Genomic DNA, 14028 nt, shown 5'->3' on the forward strand with positions numbered 1-14028 from the left:
GACAAAACTTGTGACCTGGTGGGCTGGTAGAGTTTATAGGCGTTGGCATAGTAACTGGGTCTCACTGCGCATACCAATGAGCTAATCAGCCAGGTGGCAGTTATTTTTAGAAATTGCCTCAGAAATCAGGCCCATTATAAACGTATTGGAAAATTTCCCTATTGAAACGCATTGAGACACTTTTTTCAAACGCAAATTGCGCCAAAACTACAAATCCGATCGACACGAAAAATACTTAGCACACCTCTCAGGAACGCTGGCTTCGAAATGACACCTCACTGGAGTCTGTGAGTTTAGCGGTTCGGGCCGCATTACGTGCGGACTGAATAATAATAAGAATAACTAGATGGGTATTTCCTGAAGGAACTACAGATAGTGCTTTGGAATGGTGCCCGGGCTGCCCCTGCAAGACTTTGACACTTGGGTGCCCCTCAGACGCTGGTTTGGTAGTTGAGGATTTGGTGGGCGGGGCCACTCTGGGTCCGATTTGGTGGCCCGGGTCACTCTGGGTCCGATTTGGTGGCCCGGGTCACTCTGGGTCTGATTTGGTGGCCCGGGTCACTCTGGGTCCGATTTGGTGGCCTGGGTCCTATTTGGTGGCCGGGTCACTCTGGGTCCGATTTGGTGGCCCAGGTCACTCTGGGTCCGATTTGGTGGCCAGGGTCACTCTTGGTCCGATTTGGTGGCCCGGGTCACTCTGGGTCCGATTTGGTGGCCCGGGTCACTCTGGGTCCGATTTGGTGGCCCGGGTCACTCTGGGTCCGATTTGGTGGCCCGGGTCACTCTGGGTCCGATTTGGTGGCCCGGGTCACTCTGGGTCCGATTTGGTGGCCCGGGTCACTCTGGGTCCGATTTGGTGGCCTGGGTCACTCTGGGTCCGATTTGGTGGCCCGGGGCACTCTGGGTCCGATTTGGTGGCCCGGGGCACTCTGGGTCCGATTTGGTGGCCCGGGTCACTCTGGGTCCGATTTGGAGGCCCGGGGCACTCTGGGTCCGATTTGGTGGCCCGGGGCACTCTGGGTCCGATTTGGTGGCCCGGGGCACTCTGGGTCCGATTTGGTGGCCCGGGTCACTCTGGGTCCGATTTGGTGGCCCGGGTCACTCTGGGTCCGATTTGGTGGCCCGGGTCACTCTGGGTCCGATTTGGTGGCCCGGGTCACTCTGGGTCCGATTTGGTGGCCCGGGTCACTCTGACTGACAGCAGGATAAGGGAATAGCTGATAACAGAGAATAGACTGACAGCAGGACAAGGGAATGGCTGATAGCAGAGAGAAATAGACTGACAGCAGGACGGGGAATGGCTGATAACAGAGAGAAATAGACTGACAGCAGGACAGGGGAATGGCTGATAACAGAGAGAAATAGACTGACAGCAGGACGGGGGAATGGCTGATAACAGAGAGAAATAGACTGACAGCAGGACGGGGGAATTGCTGATAACAGAGAGAAATAGACTGACAGCAGGACGGGGGAATGGCTGATAACAGAGAGAAATAGACTGACAGCAGGATGGGGGAATGGCTGATAACAGGGAGAATAGACTGACAGCAGGACGGGGGAATGGCTGATAACAGAGAGAAATAGATGGGTATTTCCTGAAGGAACTACAGATAGTGCTTTGGAATGGTGCCCGGGCTGCCCCTGCAAGACTTTCACACTTGGGTGCCCCTCAGGCGCTGGTTTGGTAGTTGTAGCCCCTCAGGGTTGAGGCCACTCTGGGTCCGATTTGGCGGGCGGCGCCACTCTGGGTCCGATTTGGCGGGCGGCGCCACTCAGGGTCCGATTTGGCGGGCGGCGCCACTCTGGGAAAGATTTGGCGGGCGGCGCCACTCTGGGTCCGATTTGGCGGGCGGCGCCACTCTGGGTCCGATTTGGCGGGCGGCGCCACTCTGGGTCCGATTTGGCGGGCGGCGCCACTCTGGGAAAGATTTGGCGGGCGGCGCCACTCTGGGAAAGATTTGGCGGGCGGCGCCACTCTGGGAAAGATTTGGCGGGCGGCGCCACTCTGGGTCCGATTTGGCGGGCGGCGCCACTCTGGGTTCGATTTGGCGGGCGACGCCACTCTGGGTCCAATTTGGCGGGCGGCGCCACTCTGGGTCCGATTTGGCGGGCGGCGCCACTCTGGGTCCGATTTGGCGGGCGGCGCCACTCTGGGTCCGATTTGGCGGGCGGCGCCACTCTGGGTCCGATTTGGCGGGCGGCGCCACTCTGGGTCCGATTTGGCGGGCGGCGCCACTCTGGGTCCGATTTGGCGGGCGGCGCCACTCTGGGTCCGATTTGGCGGGCGGCGCCACTCGGGATCCGATTTGGTGAGCGGGTCACTTTAGGAGTTGATATTATCTGGCAAAACTGTGTCTTGGTAGAGTTCGTAGGCGTTGGCATAGTAACTGAGTCTGACTGCGCATATCAATGAGCTAATCAGCCAGGTGGCAATTGGCAGTTATTTTTAGAAATTGCTTCAGAAATCAGGCCCATTATAAACGTATGGGAAAAATTCCCTATTGAAATGCATTGAAACACTTTTTTCAAACGCAAATTGCGCCAAAACTACAAATCCGATCGACACGAAAAATACTTAGCACACCTCTTGGGGACGCTGGCTTCGAAATGACACCTCACTGGAGTCTGTGAGTGTAGCGGTTCGGGCCGCATTAACTGCGGACTGAATAATAATAATAACTAGATGGGTATTTCCTGAAGGAACTACAGATAGTGCTTTGGAATGGTGCCCGGGCTGCCACTGCAAGACTTTCACACTTGGGTGCCCCTCAGGTGGTCCGATTTGGTAGGCAGAGTCACTCTGGGTCTGATTTTGTGGGTGGGGTAAATCTAGGTCCGATTCGGTGGGCGGGGTCACTTTTGGTCCGATTCAGTGGGCGGGGTCACTCTGGGTCCGATTTGGTGGGCGGGGTCACTCTTGGTCCGATTCGGTGGGCGGGGTCACTCTGGGTCCGATTCGGTGGGCGGGGTCACTCTGGGTCCGATTCGGTGGGCGGAGCCACTCTGGGTCCGATTTGGTGGGCGGGGCACCTCAGGGACCGAATTGATAGGCGGGGTCACTCAGGGACATATTTGGTGATCTGGGCACCTCAGGGTCCGATTTGGTGGGCGGAGACACCCTGGGTCCGATTTGGTGGGCGGGGTCACTCTGGATCCGATTTGGTGGGCGGAGCCACTCTGGGTCCGATTGGGTGGATGGGGCACCTCAGAGACTGATTTGGTGGGCGGGGTCACTCAGGGTCCGATTTGGTGGGCTGGGCGCCTCAGGGTCCGAATTGATAGGCGGGGTCACTCAGGGACATATTTGGTGATCTGGGCACCTCAGGGTCCGATTTGGTGGGCGGAGACACCCTGGGTCCGATTTGGTGGGCGGGGTCACTCTGGATCCGATTTGGTGGGCGGAGCCACTCTGGGTCCGATTGGGTGGATGGGGCACCTCAGAGACTGATTTGGTGGGCGGGGTCACTCAGGGTCCGATTTGGTGGGCTGGGCGCCTCAGGGTCCGATTTGGTGGGATGGGCACCTCAGGATCCGATTGGTGGGCTGGGCACCTCAGGGTCCGATTTGGTGGGCGAAGTCACTCTGGGTCCGATTTGCTAGGCGGGGTCACTCTGGGTCCGATTTGGTGGGCGGGGTCACTGGGTCCGATTTGGTGGGCGGGGTCACTCTGGGTCAGATTGGGTGGGTGGGGCACCTCAGAGACCGATTTGGTGGGCTGGGCACCTCAGGGTCCGATTTGTTGGGCTGGGCACCTCAGGGTCCGATTTGGTGGGCTGGGCACCTCAGGGTCCGATTTGGTGGGCTGGGCACCTCAGGGTCCGATTTGGTGGGCTGGGCACCTCAGGGTCCGATTTGGTGGGCGGGGTCACTCTGGGTCCGATTTGGTGGGCGGGGTCACTGTGGGTCCGATTCGGTGGGCTGGATCACTCTGGGTCCGATTCTGTGGTCGGGGTCACTCTGGGTCTGATTCGGTGGGCGGGGTCACTCTGGATCCAATTCGGTGGGCTGGATCACTCTGGGTCCGATTTGGTGGGCGGGGTCACTCTGGGTCCGATTCGGTGGGCAGGGTCACTCTGGGTCTGATTCGGTGGGCGGGGTCACTCTGGGTCTGATTCGGTGGGCTGGATCAGTCTGGGTCCGATTTGGGGGGCGGGGTCACTCTGGGTCCGATTTGGGGGGCGGGTCCACTCTGGGTCCGATTTGGGGGGCGGGGCCACTCTGGGTCCGATTTGGGGGGCGGGGCCACTCGGTGCACTTACTTTTCACCCACGGGATTGGGGTGCACTTACTTTTCACCCACCTTTGATAAATGATCATGTTTTAAAATGGACACCGTATATTTGCATAGCTGCCATCTTTGGAAGGTCAAGTTGGGGGTAATGGAAACTTCGCCATTATTTCCTAAGGGAAATTTTTTTTTTAAAAAAAAATGCAATTTTTTAAAAAACTACAAATAGGATCGACATGAAAAATACTTAGCACACCTCTCGTGGACCCTGGCTTCAAAATGACGCCTCACTGGAGTCTGTGCGTGCAGCGCTTCAGGCCGCATTAATTGCGGAAAAAAACTGAATAATAATGTTTACCATGTTCGGATTACAATAATAATACTAGATGGGTATTTCCTGAAGGAACTACAGATAGTGCTTTGGAATGGTGCCCGGGCTGCCCCTGCAAGACTTTCACACTTGGGTGCCCCTCAGGCGGTCCGATTTGGTGGGTTGGGTCAATCTGGGTCTGATTTTGTGGGCGGGGTAAATCTAGGTCCGATTCGGTGGGCGGGGTCACTTTTGGTCCGATTCTGTGGGCGCGGCCACTCTGGGTCCGATTCGGTGGGCGGAGCCACTCTGGGTCCGATTTGGTGGGCGGGGCACCTTAGGGACCAATTTGGTGGGTGGGGTCACTCGGTCCGATTTGGTGGGCTGGGCACCTCAGGGTCTGATTTGGTGGGCTGGGCACCTCAGGGTCCGATTTGGTGGGTGGGGTCACTCTGGGTCCGATTTGGTGGGCGGGGTCACTCTGGGCCCGATTTGGTGGAAGGGGTCACTCTGGGTCCGATTTGGTGGAAGGGGTCACTCTGGGTCTGATTTGGTGGAAGGGGTCACTTTGGGTCCGATTTGGTGGGCGGAGCCACTCTGGGTCCGATTTGGTGGGCGGGGTCACTCTGGGTCTGATTTAGGGGGCGGGGTCACTCTGGGTCCGATTTGGTGGGCCGGGCCCCTCGGGGTCCGATTTGGTGGGCCGGGCCTCTCGGGTTCCGAATTGGTGAGCGGGGTAATCTACTATCTAATTATCTAAGGGCACTTCCGTCTTTCTGTCTCACAACACCGCTACGTCATCATCTCGTGAGACCGCAATGCACTCTTGGGACCGGAGCGCGCAACAAGCATCGGGTACCGGCCACTCCAGGTGCAACAAGCATTGTGTACCGGCCGCTCTAGGAGGTGCAACAACCATCAGATACCGGCCGCTCCAGGAGGTGAGTATGTAACTTTTTTATTTTAATTCTTTTTTTTTTTTAACAGGGATATGCAGTATACTATGTGACTGGACAATATACTACGTGACTGGGCAGTATAACTACGTGGCTCTGCGCTGTATACTGCGTGGCTCTGTGCTGTATACTGCGTGGCTCTGCGCTGTATACTACGCGGCTCTGCGCTGTATACTACGCGGCTCTGCGCTGTATACTGCGTGGCTCTGCGCTGTGTACTGCGCGGCTCTGCGCTGTGTACTGCACGGCTCTGCGCTGTGTACTGCGCGGCTCTGCACTGTGTACTGCGCGTTCTGCGCTGTATACTGCGCGGCTCTGCGCTGTATACTGCGCAGCTCTGCGCAGCTCTGCGCAGCTCTGCGCTTTGTACTGCGCGGCTCTGCGCTATATACTGCGTGGCTCTTCGCTGTATACTACGCGGCTCTGCGCTGTGTACTGCGCGGCTCTGCGCTGTGTACTGTGCGTGTCCGTGCTGTGTACTGCGCGTGTCTGCGCTGTATACTGCGGGGCTCTGCACTGTATACTGCGGGGCTCTGCGCTGTATACTACGCGGCTCAGCGCTGTATACTGCGCGGCTCTGCGCTGCATACTGCGTGGCTCTACGCTGCGTACTGCGCGGCTCTGCGCTGTATACTGGGTGGCTCTGCGCTGTGTACTGCGCGGCTCTGTGCTGTGTACTGTGCGGCTCTGCACTGTGTACTGCGCGGCTCTGCGCTGTGTACTGCGCGGCTCTGCGCTGTGTACTGTGCGGCTCTGCGCTTTATACTGTGCGGCTCTGCGCTCTGTACTGCGCGGCTCTGCGCTGTGTACTGCGCAGCTCTGCGCTGTATACTGCGCGGCTCTGCGCTGTGTACTGCGCGGCTCTGCGCTGTGTACTGCGCGGCTCTGCGCTGTGTACTGCTCGGCTCTGCGCTGTGTACTGCGCGGCTCTGCGCTGTGTACTGCGCGGCTCTGCGCTGTGTACTGCACGGCTCTGCGCTGTGTACTGCGCGGCTCTGCGCTGTGTACTGCACGGCTCTGCGCGGTATACTGCGCGGCTCTGCGCTTTATACTGTGCGGCTCTGCGCTCTGTACTGCACGGCTCTGCGCTGTCTACTGCGCGGCTCTGCGCTGTGTACTGCTCGGCTCTGCGCTGTGTACTGCGCGGCTCTCCGCTTTATACTGCGCGGCTCTGCGCTTTATACTGCGCGGCTTTGCGCTGTGTACTGCATGGCTCTGCGCTGTGTACTGCGCGGCTCTGCGCTGTGTACTGCACGGCTCTGCGCTGTGTACTGCACGGCTCTGCGCTTTATACTGCGCGGCTCTGCGCTGTGTACTGCACGGCTCTGCGCTGTGTACTGCGCTGTGTACTGCACGGCTCTGCGCTTTATACTGCGCGGCTCTGCGCTGTGTACTGCACGGCTCTGCGCTGTGTACTGCGCGGCTCTGCGCTGTGTACTGCGCGGCTCTGCGCTGTGTACTGCGCGGCTCTGCGCTGTGTACTGCGCGGCTCTGCGCTTTATACTGTGCGGCTCTGCGCTCTGTACTGCGCGGCTCTGCGCTGTGTACTGCGCAGCTCTGCGCTGTATACTGTGCGGCTCTGCGCTGTGTACTGCGCGGCTCTGCGCTGTGTACTGCGCGGCTCTGCGCTGTGTACTGCTCGGCTCTGCGCTGTGTACTGCGCGGCTCTGCGCTGTGTACTGCGCGGCTCTGCGCTGTGTACTGCACGGCTCTGCGCTGTGTACTGCGCGGCTCTGCGCTGTGTACTGCACGGCTCTGCGCTTTATACTGCGCGGCTCTGCGCTGTGTACTGCACGGCTCTGCGCTGTGTACTGCGCTGTGTACTGCACGGCTCTGCGCTTTATACTGCGCGGCTCTGCGCTGTGTACTGCACGGCTCTGCGCTGTGTACTGCGCGGCTCTGCGCTGTGTACTGCGCGGCTCTGCGCTTTATACTGCGCGGCTCTGCGCTTTATACTGCGCGGCTCTGCGCTGTGTACTGCGCGGCTCTGCGCTGTGTACTGCGCGGCTCTGCGCTGTGTACTGCACGGCTCTGCGCTTTATACTGCGCGGCTCTGCGCTGTGTACTGCACGGCTCTGCGCTGTGTACTGCGCGGCTCTGCGCGGTATACTGCGCGGCTCTGCGCTTTATACTGTGCGGCTCTGCGCTCTGTACTGCACGGCTCTGCGCTGTCTACTGCGCGGCTCTGCGCTGTGTACTGCTCGGCTCTGCGCTGTGTACTGCGCGGCTCTCCGCTTTATACTGCGCGGCTCTGCGCTTTATACTGCGCGGCTTTGCGCTGTGTACTGCATGGCTCTGCGCTGTGTACTGCGCGGCTCTGCGCTGTGTACTGCACGGCTCTGCGCTGTGTACTGCACGGCTCTGCGCTTTATACTGCGCGGCTCTGCGCTGTGTACTGCACGGCTCTGCGCTGTGTACTGCGCTGTGTACTGCACGGCTCTGCGCTTTATACTGCGCGGCTCTGCGCTGTGTACTGCACGGCTCTGCGCTGTGTACTGCGCGGCTCTGCGCTGTGTACTGCGCGGCTCTGCGCTTTATACTGCGCGGCTCTGCGCTTTATACTGCGCGGCTCTGCGCTGTGTACTGCGCGGCTCTGCGCTGTGTACTGCGTGGCTCTGCGCTGTGTACTGCACGGCTCTGCGCTTTATACTGCGCGGCTCTGCGCTGTGTACTGCACGGCTCTGCGCTGTGTACTGCGCGGCTCTGCGCTGTGTACTGCGCGGCTCTGCGTTTTAAACTGCGCGGCTCTGCGCTGTGTACTGCGCGGCTCTGCGCTGTGTACTGCGCGGCTCTGCGCTGTGTACTGCGCGGCTCTGCGCTTTATACTGCGCGGCTCTGCGCTGTGTACTGCGCGGCTCTGCGCTGTGTACTGCGCGGCTCTGCGCTGTGTACTGCACGGCTCTGCGCTTTATACTGCGCGGCTCTGCGCTGTGTACTGCACGGCTCTGCGCTTTATACTGCGCGGCTCTGCGCTGTGTACTGCACGGCTCTGCGCTGTGTACTGCGCGGCTCTGCGCTGTGTACTGCACGGCTCTGCGCTTTATACTGCGCGGCTCTGCGCTGTGTACTGCACGGCTCTGCGCTGTGTACTGCGCGGCTCTGCGCTGTGTACTGCGCTGTGTACTGCACGGCTCTGCGCTTTATACTGCGCGGCTCTGCGCTGTGTACTGCACGGCTCTGCGCTGTGTACTGCGCGGCTCTGCGCTGTGTACTGCGCGGCTCTGCGCTTTATACTGCGCGGCTCTGCGCTTTATACTGCGCGGCTCTGCGCTGTGTACTGCGCGGCTCTGCGCTGTGTACTGCGCTGTGTACTGCACGGCTCTGCGCTTTATACTGCGCGGCTCTGCGCTGTGTACTGCACGGCTCTGCGCTGTGTACTGCGCGGCTCTGCGCTGTGTACTGCGCGGCTCTGCGCTTTATACTGCGCGGCTCTGCGCTTTATACTGCGCGGCTCTGCGCTGTGTACTGCGCGGCTCTGCGCTGTGTACTGCGCGGCTCTGCGCTGTGTACTGCACGGCTCTGCGCTTTATACTGCGCGGCTCTGCGCTGTGTACTGCACGGCTCTGCGCTGTGTACTGCGCGGCTCTACGCTGTGTACTGCGCGGCTCTGCGCTTTAAACTGCGCGGCTCTGCGCTGTGTACTGCGCGGCTCTGCGCTGTGTACTGCGCGGCTCTGCGCTGTGTACTGCGCGGCTCTGCGCTTTATACTGCGCGGCTCTGCGCTGTGTACTGCGCGGCTCTGCGCTGTGTACTGCGCGGCTCTGCGCTGTGTACTGCACGGCTCTGCGCTTTATACTGCGCGGCTCTGCGCTGTGTACTGCACGGCTCTGCGCTGTGTACTGCGCGGCTCTGCGCTGTGTACTGCGCGGCTCTGCGCTGTGTACTGCGCGGCTCTGCGCTGTGTACTGCGCGGCTCTGCGCTGTGTACTGCGCGGCTCTGCGCTGTGTACTGCGCGGCTCTGCACTGTATACTGCGTGGCTGTGCAATATACTACGTGGACATGCATATTCTAGAATACCCGATGAGTTAGAATCGGGCCACAGTCTAATAATCATAAGACTACGGATAGTGGTTTGGAATTGTGCTGTACTGTCACTTTAAGAGCTGATATTATCTGACAAAACTTGTGACCTGGTGAGCTGATGTAGATTTCATAGGAGTTGGCATAGTAACTGTGTCTGACTGCGCATATCAATGAGCTAATCAGCCAGGTGGCAGTTATTTTTAGAAATTGCCTCAGAAACCAGCCCATTATAAACGTATAGGAAAATTTCTCCATTGAAACGCATTGAAAGACTTTTTTCAAACACAAATTGCGCAAAAACTACAAATCCGATCGACACGAAAAATACTTAGCACACCTCTTGGGGACGCTGGCTTCAAAATGACACCTCACTGGAGTCTGTGAGTTTAGCGGTTCGGGCCGCATTACGTGCGGACTGAATAATAAGAATAAGAAGAAGTTTACCACGGTGGAATAACAGTATAGTGCTTTGTTCCAAAGCACTATAATAATAAGAAGAAGTTTACCACGGTGGAATAACAGTATAGTGCTTTGTTCCAAAGCACTATAATAATAATAAGAAGAAGTTATCCACGGTGGAATAACAGTATAGTGCTTTGTTCCAAAGCACTATAATAAGAAGAAGTTTTCCACGGTGGAATAACAGTATAGTGCTTTGTTCCAAAGCACTATAATAAGAAGTTTACCACGGTGGAATAACAGTATAGTGCTTTGTTCCAAAGCACTATAATAAGAAGTTATCCACGATGGAATAACAGTATAGTGCTTTGTTCCAAAGCACTATAATTACAGGCGAGAGAGAGAACCCGGGCTGATCAGAAAAGCTTAGACATTACAGGAGATTGAGGACCCCACTGACCATAAGAGCTTACACTCTACAGAAAATACAGACTTACCCAGTGACTTTGGAGATGGAAAATGACTCTGGCATACAAGCTGTCATCTGTTGTAATCTGTAATGGTCCAAGTACTGCCTACCACTTTGCAAGGTATTATAATCCATAAGATGTCATTGCTACAAGGCATTAAGGGGAATCTTGTGCTGCAATGCAAAATTACATTTGCCTGCTGTCTGATGTTTTAGCATTGTGGCTAACATATTAAATTCTTGTTTTAAGTATTGATCTAGTTGATTGACAACTGGGATTAGATGGGAAAATATTTTTCTTTAGTGCAGACAGGATCAAGCATAATGTATTTACGTAAATCCATTCCCTTTATCCTTTCCCATCCTTTGGTTTAACTCAGTGAACATGCCTTTTTTCAACCATGCTAACAATGTAACTTAAAAGAGTGTGATGGTGTAAGATGCACTAAATTCATTATCAAGTGCACTCTTCTTATAGACTAGGGAGAAACTTTAAGCTACTGTTCATCATTGTAAGAAATGTACTCCCAAAAGCCATTGGAGTTATTACAGCATATGGGCATAAAATTGTGAATTTGTTGGCCAGTGGCCATGTGGCTCCGACCCCCTTCAACTAAGTCCTGCCCATTTTTCAAAGAGTAGGGAGAGTTGGCCAGGACTAGCATAAAAATGGCTAAAGTTGTAAAATTATTGTGTAATTATGAGTTTTGCAAGCAAATTGTGACATATTAAGCAGTTTTATGACAGTAAACTGGTGAAAAATGTTTGTTGAATCATAGCCAAACTCTCACTAAATAACACTTATTTTTAAGTGGTAAAGAACTCCATTACATGGAAATGTTTCCGATTATGCACATATTTAATAAAAAACATTAATATAGTAGTACACATATTTAAACGAAATTTCGACATTCAACAAAGTCAATACCAAATGCTTCTCCTTTCTCTCCTCTCCCCACGTGTATTTTCTGAGCAATTACAAGCTTTTCAGTATTGAAATTAGTACAAATTTATAAGATTCAAATGAAATATTTTGGGAAACTTCAGCAAAGTTGGAGAATTTGAATTTCAAAAGATTATCTAATTGCAATGTGTATATAAAAATCAGATGGAATATACTATAGGTGATCCATATGGGATAAATGTGTGGCACACCCATAGACTTAAATAGCTGAAATACTGAAGCTGAAGAGAAGAGTGCGTGCTGCAATTTTTTTCACATGGACACTTTGTGTGAAAACACTGTCTTAAGAAAATATCTATTTTTTTCTCTTTGGATACTCACATAATGAACAACAAAAAAAAAGCAACCAACATTTTTCAAAAATATGTTTATAATAAAAACCTAATGTAATTTTTTTTAATGATAAATTCACTTTAAACTGCACATGGGTATGGTGTAATTGTCTTTTGTTTTACACAACATTTTTTCATTAGTGATCCTAGAACCAACATATGACATGAAATGTTATTTTTCTTGTGGTAAAATTTCAATAAATAAGGCCACATCTGCTATGTGTTTTCCCCCACAAAAGCAAATATAAAAATGTAAAGTATTTCTATTAAGAAAAAAAAATAAAAGAAGAAAAGTCTTCTCATATACAGAGTCAAAAAGTCACCATTGACTCTGTCCATCCATTGTTGACATTACTAAACAGTGTAGTGATATATCTCTTTCACAAGTGGAATGGCAGCTGCAGTCTACATGATCGTAACCCTAGACCACAGTTCTTTCGTATATGTATATATTCATATGTATACGTATACATATTTATATCTACCCTATTTATATATACCCTTGTTTAAACAGATGAATGAATATATATATATATATATATATATATATATATATATATATATATATATATATATATATATACACACACAGAGAAAGAGAGAGTTGGTACGGAAATAATTCAGACCCCTTTAAATGTTTCACTCTTTGTTTCATTGCAGCCATTTGGTAAATTAAAAAAAAGTTCATTTTTTCTTACTAAAGTACACTCTGCACCCCATGTTGACTGAAAAAAAGCTGAAATATAGAAATTTTTGCAAATTTATTAAAATAGAAAAGCTGAAATATCACATGGTCATAAGTATTCAGACCCTTTGTCAAACTGAGCAACCGTGGGAGAAGAGCCTTGGTGAGAGAGGTAAAGAAGAACCCCAAGATCACTGTGGCTGAGCTCCAGAGATGCAGTAGGGAGATGGGAGAAAGTTCCACAAAGTCAACTATCACCGCAGCCCTTCATCAGTTGGGCCTTTATGGCAGAGTGGCCGAACAGAAACCTCTCCTCAGTGCAAGACATATGAAAGCCCGCATAGAGTTTGCTAAAAAACACATGAAGGACTCCGAGGCTATGAGAAATAAGATTCTCTGGTCTGATGAGATGAAGATAAAACTTTCTGGTGATAATTCTAAGCAGTATGTGGGGAGAAAATCAGGCACTGCTCATCACCTACCCAATACAATCCCAACAGTGAACCATGAAGGAGACAGCATCATGCTATGGGGGGGGGGGTTCAGCTGCAGGGACAGGACGACTGGTTGCCATTGAAGGAAACATGAATGCGGCCAAGTATAGAGATATCCTGGATGAAAACCCCTTCCAGAGTGCTGTGGACCTCAAACTTGGCAGAAGGTTCACCTTCCAACAAGACAATGACCCTAGGTACACAGCTAAAATAACAAAGAAGTGGCTTCAGAACAACTCTGTGACCATTCTTGACTGGCCCAGTCAGAGCCCTGACCTAAACCCAATTGAGAATCTCTGGAGAGACCTGAAAATGGCTGTCCAGCAATGTTCACATTCAGCGTGATGGAACTGAAGAGGAAATGGCAGAGGATCCCCAAATCCAGGTGTGAAAAACTTGTTGCATCATTCCCAAGAAGACTCATGGCTGTACTAGTTCAAAGGGGTGCTTCTACTCAATACTGAACAAAGGATCTGAATATTTATGACCATGTGATATTTCAGTTTTTCTTTTTTTAAATATTTGCAAAAATTTCTACATTTCTGTTTTTTTTCAGTCAAGATAGAGTGCAGAGTGTACATTAATGTGAAAAAAATGAACTTTTTTGAATTTACCAAATGGCTGCAATGAAACAAAGAGTGAAAAAATTAAAGGGGTCGGAATACTTTCTGTACAAACTGTATATACAACCCCTGGCAAAAATTATGTAATCACCGACCTTGGAGGATGTTCATTCAGTTGTTTAATTTTGTATAAAAAAAAAAAGCAGATCACAGACATGGCACAAAACTACAGTCATTTCAAATGGCAACTTTCTGGCTTTTAGAAACACTAAAAGAAATCAAGAACAAAAAATGCGGCAGTCAGTAATGGTTACTTATTTTAACCAAGCGTAGGGTAAAAATTATGGAGTCACTCAATTATGAGGAAAAATATTATGAAATCATGAAAAACAAACAAAAAAACACTCCAACACATCATTAATTTTTGTTGCACCACCTCTGGCTTTTAAAACAGCTTGCAGTCTCTGAGAAATAGACTTAATGAGTGTCAAACAGTGCTCTTCATCAATCTGGCTCCAACTTTCTCTGATTGCTCTTGCCAGCTCAGCTTTGCAGGTTGGAGCCTTGTCATGGACCATTTTCTTCAACTTCCACCAAAGATTT

Source organism: Ranitomeya variabilis, chromosome 5 (genome assembly GCF_051348905.1).
Source record: "Ranitomeya variabilis isolate aRanVar5 chromosome 5, aRanVar5.hap1, whole genome shotgun sequence".
Taxonomy (NCBI): domain Eukaryota; kingdom Metazoa; phylum Chordata; class Amphibia; order Anura; family Dendrobatidae; genus Ranitomeya; species Ranitomeya variabilis.